This window comes from Hordeum vulgare, chromosome 1H (genome assembly GCF_904849725.1).
Source record: "Hordeum vulgare subsp. vulgare chromosome 1H, MorexV3_pseudomolecules_assembly, whole genome shotgun sequence".
Lineage (NCBI taxonomy): Eukaryota > Viridiplantae > Streptophyta > Magnoliopsida > Poales > Poaceae > Hordeum > Hordeum vulgare.
This window is the reverse complement of record NC_058518.1, coordinates 13182226-13194010: the sequence shown is the minus strand read 5'-3', so window position 1 is coordinate 13194010 and position 11785 is coordinate 13182226. Positions and strand designations below refer to the sequence as shown.

Sequence of the window (11785 nt, the reverse complement as noted above, 5' to 3'; positions counted from 1 at the left end):
TACCTCTTTTCTTCGGAGTTGGATTAGGAGGTGGTTTGGGAATAGTCCAAGCATTATCGTTGATCAAGATGTTATTTAGTAGAGTCTCAGCTTATTCTACAGTTCGTTCCCTAAAAGCAAAATCGGCACAACTATCTAGGTGGTCTTTAGAAGCATCGGTAAGTCCGTTATAGAAGATATCAAGTATCTCGTTCTTCTTAAGAGGGTGATCAGGCAAAGCATTCTGTAGTTGGATGAGCCTCCCCCAAGCTTGTGGGAGACTCTCTTCTTGGAGTTGAGCAAAGTTGTATATTTCCTGCAAGGCAGCTTGCTTCTTATGGGCAGGGAAATATTTCTCACAGAAGTAATAGATCATATCCTGGGGGACTACTCACACATCCAGGAGCAAGAGAAGTGAACCAGGCTTTAGCGTCATCCTTTAGAGAGAAAGGAAACAACTTAAGGATATAGTAGTGGCAGATCTTCTCCTCACTTGTGAAAAGGGTGGGTATATCGTGTAGTTTGGTAAGATGGGCTACGACCGTCTTAGACTCATAACCGTGGAAAGGATCAGATTCGACTAGAGAGATTATCTCTGGATCGACAGAGAATTCATAATCCTTATCGGTGATAAAGATAGGTGAAGTGGCAAACTTTGGGTCGTATTTCATCCTAGCTTTCAGAGATTTTTCCTTTCACTTGAGAAGTAATTTCTCGGTGTCATAGGCATCCTTACACGCAAGAAAATCTTCAGCTATCTCTCCCTCCATAACGTAACCCTCACGTATATCAAGCAATTCATATCTAGGAGAGCTAGATCTAGCAGGAGCAAAATCAGGTTCTATCTCAATAGTATCGGCAGTTTCAGAAGTATCACGAGCATTGGCAGTAACTGTAGCAATATGAGCATCAAGGAATACCCCTAGTGGCACATCAGGCAAAGTAGTATCTCTAGCAGTATCAAGCGTAGCATCATCAGGCAAAATAGCATCTCTAGCATCATCAGGCAAAGCAGTAGCAAGCATAGCATCTCTAGCAGTATCAGGCATAACATCTCTAGCAGTATGAGGCATAGCATCAAGCATAGTAGCATTATAAGCATCATCAAGCACATGCGACATATCAAGATTTCTAGCAGTAGGTGATGTCGCAAACTTACTCATAACTGAAGGTGAATCAAGTGCCGAACTAGATGGCAGTTCCTTACCTCCCCTCGTAGTTGAGGGCAAGACTTTGGTTTTCGGATCCTTCAGATTCTTCATAGTGATCAGCAGATATAAATCCCAAGTGACTCACAGAATATAGCAATACCTCCCCGACAACGGCGCCAGAAAAATGTTGATTGGCACTCTCTGGCAATAGCTAGACGAATGATGATTCTGTGACAACAGACCTTCCCCTGCAACGGCACCAGAAGAATGCTGCTAGCACTCCCCGGCAACGAAACTAGAAGAATGTTGTTGATGGCCCACCAGCGCGTGGTTTCGCAGCAGTTTTCGAGGGTAGAGTATTCGACCCAAATTTGTTGATTCGCCAGGAGGTGAGAGAATACTCTCGAGTATTAGCAGCTGAATTTGTCTGATTCAACCGCACCTGAAAGATTAGTATCTGCAAGCAAAGTAGTAGCAGCAAAGTAATATGATAACAACGGTGTCAGAAACGATCTGTTGACACGGAAGACTATTTCTAACGGTCGTATCAATGGCGCCAGAAGTTGCCCGTTGACGGAAATTGTCTGTTCCCGTCAACGACCAGCGAACCAAAATTATAGCAGGTAGCAGCAGTGTAACGAGTAACGGCAGTGGCAAGGAACAGCAGTAGTGACAACAGTAGCAAGTAGCAACAATAGCAAGCGACAGTAGTAACAACAGTAGAAGCACAGCAAGACAAGTAACAACAGCAGTGGGACAAACTCGTAGGCAAAGGGTCGGTGGTTCGTTTGGATGATATTCATCATGCAACAGTTATAACACAGAGAGATATGTGGCTAGCTCCCGTTCGTCAATGTGATGTAGGCATGCATTATGTGTGTAGTCATACGTGCTTAGGGAAAAGAACTTGCATGACATCTATTGTCCATCCCTCCCGTGGCAGCGGGGTCCAAAAGGATACTACAGGATATTAAGGTTCTCCTTTTAATAAAGAACCGAAACAACGCATTAGCACTTGGTGAACACATGAACTCCTCAAACTATGATCATCACCGGGAGTGGTTCCGGTTATTGTCACTCCGGGGTTGCCGGGTCATAACACCTAGTAGGTAACTACAACTTGCAAGATCGGATCTAAAACACACATATATTGGTGACAACATAATAATTTCAGATCTGAAATCATGGCACTCGGGCCCTAGTGATAAGCATTAAGCATGGCAAAGTAGTAGCAACATCAATCTCAGAACATAGTGGATACTAGGGATCAATCCCCGTCAAAACTAACTCGATTACATGATAGATCTCATCATGCTCATCACTGCCCAGCGAGCCTACGAATAGATTACTCATGAACGATGAAGAGCTTCATGGAATTGGAGAGGGAATAAGGTTGATGATGACGATGGCGACGATTTCCCCTCTTCGGAGCCCAAAACGGACTCCAGATCTGTCCTCGAGATGAAGAACAGGATGTGGCGGCGCCTCCGTATCGCAAACGCGACGAAATCTTCTCTTCTGATTTTTTCTGGGCAAAAGTGAATTTATAGAGCTGACATTGGGGGGGGGGCGGAGCCACGTGGGCCCCACAAGCTTGGTTGCCGCGGCCAGGGGAGTGGCCGGGGCAACAGGGCTTGTGGCCCACTGGCCCACCCCCTCTGGTGGATCTTTGCGCAGGTATTTTTCATATTTTCTAGAAAAAATCTCCGTAAATTTTCAGGACGTTCCGTGAACTTTCATTTCTGCACAAAAATAACACCATGGCAATTCTGCTGAAAACAGCGTCAGTCCGGGTTAGTTCCATTCAAATCATGCAAATTAGAGTCCAAAACAAGGGCAAAAGAGTTTGGAAAAGTAGATACGATGGAGACGTATCAGTATCCTGTTAATACCTCGAGCACGCAGAAAATGTGGGAGGTGATGTCTGCTTGTATGATCATGCACAATATGATCGTAGAAGATGAGCACCTGGAACGTCTGTGCGATCAAGGGTTCGCAAAACTATGTGAGACATTTTTACTTTTATTCGGCTTGTAAGACTATGCTATTTTATTCGGTTGAAACTATGTGGAGGCGGCGGGGCCTTCCTCCTGTCTGAGGATGTGATACGTCTCCATCGTATCTACTTTTCCAAACTCTTTTGCCCTTGTTTTGGACTCTAATTTGCATGATTTGAATGGAACTAACCTGGACTGACGCTGTTTTCAGCAGAATTGCCTTGGTGTTGTTTTTGTGCAGAAATGAAAGTTCTCGGAACGTCGTGAAAATTTACGGAGAATATTTCTGGAAAATATGAAAAATACCTGCGCAAAGATCCACCGGAGGGGATGGGCCAGTGGGCCACAAGCCCTGTAGCCGCCACCCCCTGGTGGCGGCTAGCAAACTTGTGGGGCCCACGTGGCCCTGCCGCCCCCAAACTCAGCTCTCTAAATTCACTTTCGTCCCAGAAAAAATCAAGAGAGAAGATTTCGTCGCGTTTGCGATACGGAGGCGCCGCCACATCCTGTTGTTCATCTGGAGGGCAGATCTGGAGTTCGTTTTGGGCTCCGGAGAGGGGAAATCGTCGCCATCGTCATCATCAACCTTCTTCCCTCTCCAATTCCATGAAGCTCTTCATCGTTCGTGAGTAATCTATTAGTAGGCTCGCTGGGCGATGATGAGTAGGATGAGATCTATCATGTAATCGAGTTAGTTTTGACGGGGATTGATCCCTAGTATCCACTATGTTCTGAGATTGATGTTGCTACTACTTTGCCATGCTTAATGCTTGTCACTAGGGCCCGAGTGCCATGATTTCAGATCTAAAATTATTATGTTGTCACCAATATATGTGTGTTTTAGATCCGATCTTGCAAGTTGTAGTTACTTACTATGTGTTATGACCAGGCAACCCCGGAGTGACAATAACCGGAACCACTCCCGGTGATGATCATAGTTTGAGGAGTTCATGTGTTCACCAAGTGCTAATGCGTTGGTCCAGTTCTTTATTAAAAGGAGAACCTTAATATCCAGTAGTTTCCTTTTGGACCCCGCTGCCACGGGAGGGATGGACAATAGATGTCATGCAAGTTCTTTTCCCTAAGCACGTATGACGACACACGGAATGCATGCCTACATCACATTGACGAACGGGAGCTAGCCACATATCTCTCTGTGTTATAACTATTGCATGATGAATATCATCCAAACAAATCACCGACCCATTGCCTACGAGTTTGTCACACTACTGCTGTTACTTGTCTTGCTCTCCTGCTGTTACTACTGTTGCTGCTACTGTTACTTGTCTTGCTCTGCTGCTGTTACTACTGTTGCTGCTGCTGTTACTTGTCTTGCTCTGTTGTTACTTGCTACTGTTGCTACTTGCTACTGCTGCCACTACTATTGTTCCTTGCCACTGCTGCTACTCGTTACACTGCTGCTACCTGCTACAATACTTTTCTGGCGCCATTGATACAATCGTTAGGAATAGTCTGCCATCAACAGATCATTTGTGACAGCGTTGTTATCATACTACTTTGTTGTTGATACTTTGCTTGCAGATATTAATCTTTCAAGTGTGGTTGAATCTGACACATTCAGCTGCTAATACTTGAGAGTATCCTCTCACTTCCTCCTGGCGAATCAACAAATTTGGGTCGAATACTCTACCCTCGAAAACTGCCTCGATCCCATGCGCTGGTGGGTCTTTGCAAGACAATTTATAATTGTTGAGCAATCGAGAATAGCATTTGTCTAGCCATTGCCAGAGATCTGCTAAACAGGATGGCAGCGCGGGACGCTTTCTTTTATTGGCAACGACGCTCAACCGTGGGGCGCGGCCACGCGACGGCACATGTTGGCGACGGTGGCAGCTGGGCATACGTGGCGTCGGCCTTTCCTGAGCCAGCATCGAGGTCTAGTGTAGGGTTCTGCGATGGTGCAGTTGGGACTTGCGGGAGGCCCTGCTGCTCGCACGACGCAACTGCCAGTTGGTCAGGCGGCGATGGCCTCGAGCCTACTTCCAGCCCCCGGTGTAGATGCCGGCGATCTGTACACAAGACTTGATGGAGGTTCTTCAAACATATCTGGGTGAAAGCCTTGCGCTCGGCTAGATGCCAAGGCCGGCGATGATGGTGCTCTTCCGTGCAATTCTTTTTTTGAAGACATCATTGTGGAGAAGTTCCACACCTCTATCTGTTACCTCCAGGGAAAACCCTAGATCGGTAGATCGAATGACGACAGTGTTCTTGTGTCATTTCCTCCTTAGGGGTGTCAGCATTGGAGGTGTGCATGGTCTCGAGGGACCAGCGGACAACATCTTTGATGGAGCGGTGTTTCATCTTAAGCATCGACGATTGTGGATCTCGGCGACGCGGCACAGTGGAGTCTCGACGTTTGATGTGTGTAGATGGAGTCGCGCAGGAGGATGACACTATCTGGCGTCATGGTGGCGTCGATGGAAGACCTGGCAAGGTTGTGGCGTACGTATCTGCTTCGAGGATGGATTGGTGGAAGACGAGGACAGCGGCCTCTCATAGTGCGTTGGGCTGGTGTGTGCCCCAGACCAGGTATATGGCTTGGCTGGGGCCTCCAGTTTTAGATGAAAGACTTACGTACGAGGTCTGTTTGGTATTAGGCTCGCACAATCGACATCCCTTCATCAATTGGACAGAAGTAGCGGCAACTGCTGCTAAAATGATGACTTTAGACTTACTGATGTATTATTTTGTAACGTCTTTATCTTTACCTATTAATAAAGCAAATAGGGTTTCTGGTCGTCCGTCGTCGGCGTTTTTGCAAAAAGTCGTTATGTTTGTTTGGTATTCCACCCGCGGTCCCTTATTAAGTGGATCTAAAAAAACGTTTTGATTTTTGTAAAAAACACCTCCCCTGAGCCATTCATCCTCTTCCTCCCTGCCGACCGTCGCGCCTCCACTCCCTTCCGGTCGGCCTGCCCCGCCCCTGCACCACCGCCCTTCCTCACCCCAAAGGCTACCACCGCAACCATCCCGACGCGGGATCCGCACTGCCCTGCGTTCATCTTGGTCGAGGGCCAGCGCCCATGGTAGTCTCGAGCCCAGATTCGCATCAGACAAAGGCAGCGAGGTGGGAGGGGAGCACAGAGATAAAGGCTCAGGCTTGCTGGGGGCGGAGGCCATGGCAGGGATGCAGCACTGTGCTCGGGCGCCGCATCAAGCGGTGGCAGCGAGGCGGGAGGCCGCACGGGAACGAAGGAGGAGAAAATGGAGAGGCAAGGGCGGCGGGAATGGCGGGGAGGCGGTGCTACGCTCGGGGAGGGGGGTGCGCATCAGGCAACTGAAGCGAGGCAGGATGTGCGGGTGCCGACCTGCTCCGGCGTCCTCTCAAGGTGCTCCGCTCCCGAGCCCGTCAGCCCCTATCTCTTCCACGACAGCGACACATGCCACATCTTGAGCCTCCATCTCTTCCACAACAAGCAGCATACGCATCATGTTTTCTACGGTTTTATTTCCCTGCCTCCATCTCTTTCATGGCAAGCAACACAAGTTTCTTTGTTTGTAAATTAAGCAGTCTGATTTGGAAAGCAAGGAATTGCAGATTTGGAAAGGAGGAACAGAGTACTAGACTTTTATACATCTGCATAAGGTGCATCCCAACTAAGAAGATTTGTTTTTCTGTTCTGAACAAAATACTGAACCTAAGGATTTACCTTTTTGTGCTTATGAATTGCAGATTTGGAAACGAGAAACAGTGGAACAGGGTAGTTTTAACCATACTACATGGAGAAAATGTCCGTGCAGCTCTTGGTGTACTCCTGTGTAGATTTTCATAGAGCAATATTACTTGCATTCAGTTTTGTGTCGTCGTGGAAATTCAGATGGCCGTCTCTTGACGCCACAACGTCTTCATTCAGATCTTAATTGGAAAGCAAGAACCAAATTCTTTTTTTAATTGCCTCTCCCCTCCAGATTTTCCCATATTGCGAGATAGTGGCCATGGCATGGTGGGGCTGACGCAGCAAACACAGAAGCAAAAGCTTGTGGAGAAGCCGTGCAACACAAGTGGGCAGGCTGGGGCGACGTCACCGGGGTGGCATGGCCAGAGGCACTAGATCGGGATGCCGAGGTGATGAGGACAGTGCGAAGAAATAAGAGAACACAGAGATAGGGGTGCTTGGGCTAAAGATACAGAACGAAATCATGTTCTTGTATTGTCTGGTCGAGAGATGAATCAATCTCCTTTCAAGTTTCAACCCATCAACCTTCCTGTACGTACATGCGTGTATCAAGGACGCACGGATCTATTGGTCTGTGTACCACACATCCCTTCACTAATTCCATCGATACCATTCTTAACAAGGTAAGTATGATTCCCTAATCCCTGAGTTTCTTAGTCGATCTTTGATCATTGATCCTCATGTCGTTATATATTATTGATTCTATAAACGATCTAAAAAAGGAACATATACCAGGATTTAGATGGAATATTTTTGAGGTTACAATTACTATAACCTTGAAACAATCCTGTTCATATTGGTACGGTTTACATTGTGATGGAGGTTGTGACCTATTATGTTACATTGTCAAAATTCTTCAAGACCCTTTGTCAATCCTCACTATCTTTGGAACAATCTGATTTCCGTGTCATTACTAAACATATGTATATATTTGGTGTGCTGGATTTTCTGATGTAGATGCCATATCAAGAAGCTATTTGACAATCTTGCTCAAATTGGTACTGATCAAATCGATTAGGTTCAGCAAATATTTATGCTTGATAGATACAAGCCTCCCTGTTCTGCCCTTTTTTCCTCCATCCTATGTAGGTCGCCAGTGCTTGTCAATCAATATTGCCTTAACTCGCCGCCGACGTCGCTGGTTGGGCTGCAGGGGTACAAGATCATCGTGCGACCGAGTGCATGGGGCTGAGTATGCCTGATTGACATGCTGAAGGGAAAGGTTCTAGAGCTTGGTGGTGTGTGTGTATGGTGTTGTTTTCTCCCATTGCAATGCACCAGTCGATTTATTCATGCATCCGTCGATTTACTCTAAAATTTTACTAATCGTCAAACATTAACTGAATTGGTTCGTGGATATGCATTGTGACAAGTCGTGTGAGATGAAGCTAATGAACCATTTCAATGTGAAGCCAAGTATGTGATGGATTTGCCATGGATGATGGTAGACCGTCAAGGGTAAAAGTTTGAGCTGTCAAAATTTGTGTGAACGAGCTCCTGGACGATCAAACCTGAAAAGTTCAGTGAAGATTCAGATTACATATGGATTCTTTTTTGGCCTACAATGCTATGATTACGCTAACTATGTGCATGGAGTACCAGAGATGCAAAAATTGCTTGCTAATAGGCTGCCGTGAGCATGCAGAACTGTCAAGGAGGACAAAGCTAGCGATAATCTGGTTGGAGTGAAGGAATTGTTTAACGTATTTTAGGCTCCCTGGTGCTGGAGATCGACTGCCCAGTCGGGAAAGGAGATCCTATAAGAAAATCATTGTCCTACCCAATTATTATTGGCATTAAATCCGTGCTGAGTTTTAATTAGTCATATCACAACAGGACTTTCAGAAGGACAAACAATGGGTTGGCTCATGAACTAGCCAATATTGCTAAAGCTCATGGAGACCTTGTGGTTGTGGATGGTGTCCTGGACCAACAACATGATGTGCTCTGGAAGGAACACGATGCAGCCTTGATGTCAGCCTAAGTCTTGATGTAATCCTTAAAAAAATATTGCTTGCAGATAGGTTATACACAAACATGCATGTTGTAGATCTGTTGATTTTAAGTTTAGAATATTGAGATATGTTCAGACGAGGACTGAAGTTAGTGGCTAGAAAGCCAACAGACAGTACCAAAGTTTGTTGGTTTTACTTAACTTGGTGTTGCTCTTCATCGATACTCAATCAAGATGAGGGTGACCATGATAGCTGGTGTTGAGTATAGGTATATGCACTGAATTTTTCGTTGTGCGAAAACAACAAATGGGAGTCTTTCTATTTTCTGCTACCATATTTCAATGTAAGAACATGATGATGCAAATGAACCTCATTATGTAGCCATATGTAATGTCAGTTTTTTACTATGTAAACTGTGATAGGAGTAGGCCCACATAAATGTGTATCCATTTTGCCTTCTATTGATCTATGACAAAAGGGATGTGATAGACTGAGTGGCCGTTGCTATTGAAACAAAGGAGTGAAACTGGCAATATTTGAATCAATAGAGGTTATCTTTCATATGGATTTTTATTATTAGATACTTGCATATGTGTGTCACTTCCTTAGGTCATGATTGATTCATATAACAATCAATTATATTTATGCCACTGGCAGTCCGTGCACATTCTTTTTTATCTGCTGTAAAAAATGTTTCGATTTATAAGCATCATACATTTCAGTCTATAAGTAAGATTATGAGTTTATCCAGTGCCGAAAACAAATCAGTTGAACATGTTTGTTCTAGCAGTTTTATACAGTAATTAATGTGCATATGAAGTTCCATTCCATGTGAAGTCAAAGATTGATTTCTTATGGAATTCTTCAGGTTTGATTGGTGAACCTACATTGAGCAAAGAAGATATGCTTATTTATGTTGAATATTTTGTAGGTAATATCCATCCAGCCATACATAACATTGATATTCCCATTCTTTATCAATGTGTACTTGACCTCTACTCTGTCGTGCATTGACAAAAGGCTGGGACATCTATTGTTGTTTGAATAATCTTACACTGTAAAATAATTTATGATAGAAAACATATTAACCAAGGCACAAATTTTGTTTAATTAAATAATTTTAGAAGTACTATCAACTTTTTGACTGATTTCCCGAACTAAATAATGGCTAATTTTTTTGAACTAATTATTTGTGAGCTACGGAGTAGAACAATTATTATTCACAGTATATTGTAATTAAGAAAAAAGAGTGATTTAATGCTAGAAAATTACAAGATAAGTATTGCACCACTACAATATCTATGTCACCAAGCCTGATGTTCGTACCTTTTATTCTCCCGTTGTAACGCACGTGCATTTTTACTAGTGAATAACTAATAAATTGATTGTTTGCGTCGTGGAGATGCAGAGGCCGGAGTTTTTTTTTTTGAAAAAACATATTGGAAATTTTGGAAAAACCGTCAGGCTATATATATAAACAGAAAAGAAACAACACGGCCAGGTGCATGCATAGCTGGGGTACATATAGCCATTGCCCCGCTCATGTTCTTCTGCTGCACGGCATGTGGCAACACGTGAACGTGGTGTTAAATGTTGGATCCACCGATAGGCACGCACCAACCGCCACCTTTCCCTCTTCTGCCTCACTCCAGAAGTTTCATTTTCCATTTGTGGGAAGAACCTGCCGATCTCACCATGCACGCATCTAGATACAAGCTGATAATGTGAACCTCGCTCGTGGAGGGGGCAGGCGCATGGAGATGATGGAGAGATTGATGTCCATATTTTTGTCTTCATTTTCCTGACATAGCACATGTTGCAGGATAAGATAGATAAATCTCATGCCGGCTTGACCTGTTATAGTAGCTAGCTGCCAAATGCCGTGTGTATCGGTGCATGTTTAAGGCGTACATGTATGGAGCGCATGCACTCAATGAGATATGCAACGTAACGTGTACCTTTCTGTAATTAATCTACTCCATCCGTTCCTAAATAATTATTATAGTTCCAATTAAAAGAGTTAGTCTAGTTCTCTGTAACTATAATTATTTAGATACAGAAAAAGTATCTACCTTTGCTGCACGCACGCACGTTTATCGATGCGGTGCCTTTATTTTATTTCTTAAAGCAGGCTTTTGTTCAATTTTATATATAAAGGCACAACCAAATAGATACACGGCCTTTATTTTATTTTACGGTGCGGTGCCTTGTATTGCCTTTTCCTGTCATCATGTTACAATATCAATTTTGGATATAAATTATTTTTAGATGAACTCTGAAGAAGATGATCAGTTATGTCAATCCCCGTGCCATTGGGGTTGGAGTTGGGGAAGATCAAGCTCTGCATGTGCAGTTTTCTTTAGGTCGATCTGAAACTGAGCAACGCCAATACTGTACCCTCGTCGTTTCTATTTATTCTACATATTAGTTTTGATGGAAGTCACACTTTGTAAATTTTGATCGAGTTAATAGAAAATATTATCAACATCAACATTATTAAATTAATCCCATCAGGTTCATCACTAAGAACATTCTCATACCATGTATAATCTGCTAATTATCGCCGAGCTCGGGCCGCCTGTCTTCTTCTTGGTGGCCAAGCGTTTGCTCGGACACGCTTGGGTAAGTCAGTCCGGCAGGCCCCTTGTACAGTGCGTCGAGCTTCCGCGTAGGCTACAACACACCTTCCTCGAGGCCGGTGGCCGGACCAGATGAGCAAACGCTGGAGATGGACTTGCTATATACCTGCCCCTTTTTCATGGTTGTACGCTTGGCGCAGGGTGAGAGCTCACATGAAAAACTGACATCTTGGTTTTCACGTGGCTTACCTCTTGCAAGGTTGATGTTGGACAACGGATCGTCTCACTGGGCACAATGCCCTCTGCGCACTCTACGACCAGGCCCTCAAGGACATGCACCACCGTGAGATAAATACACTCATGGTCATTGTATTTGGGACGAAAGCACGATACGATCATTGAACATTGGAATACGCTTGTTACGGT

At 44.4% G+C, this 11785-nt stretch overlaps 1 long non-coding RNA gene across 1 annotated transcript; it reads left to right on the top strand.

Moving 5' to 3' along the window:
- Nucleotides 1-6003: 6003 nt before the first annotated feature.
- On the top strand, nt 6004-7011 carry LOC123404786. The gene is made up of 2 exons (XR_006611909.1): nt 6004-6734; nt 6822-7011. It is a non-coding gene; the product is annotated as an uncharacterized LOC123404786 (long non-coding RNA).
- Nucleotides 7012-11785: the final 4774 nt, after the last annotated feature.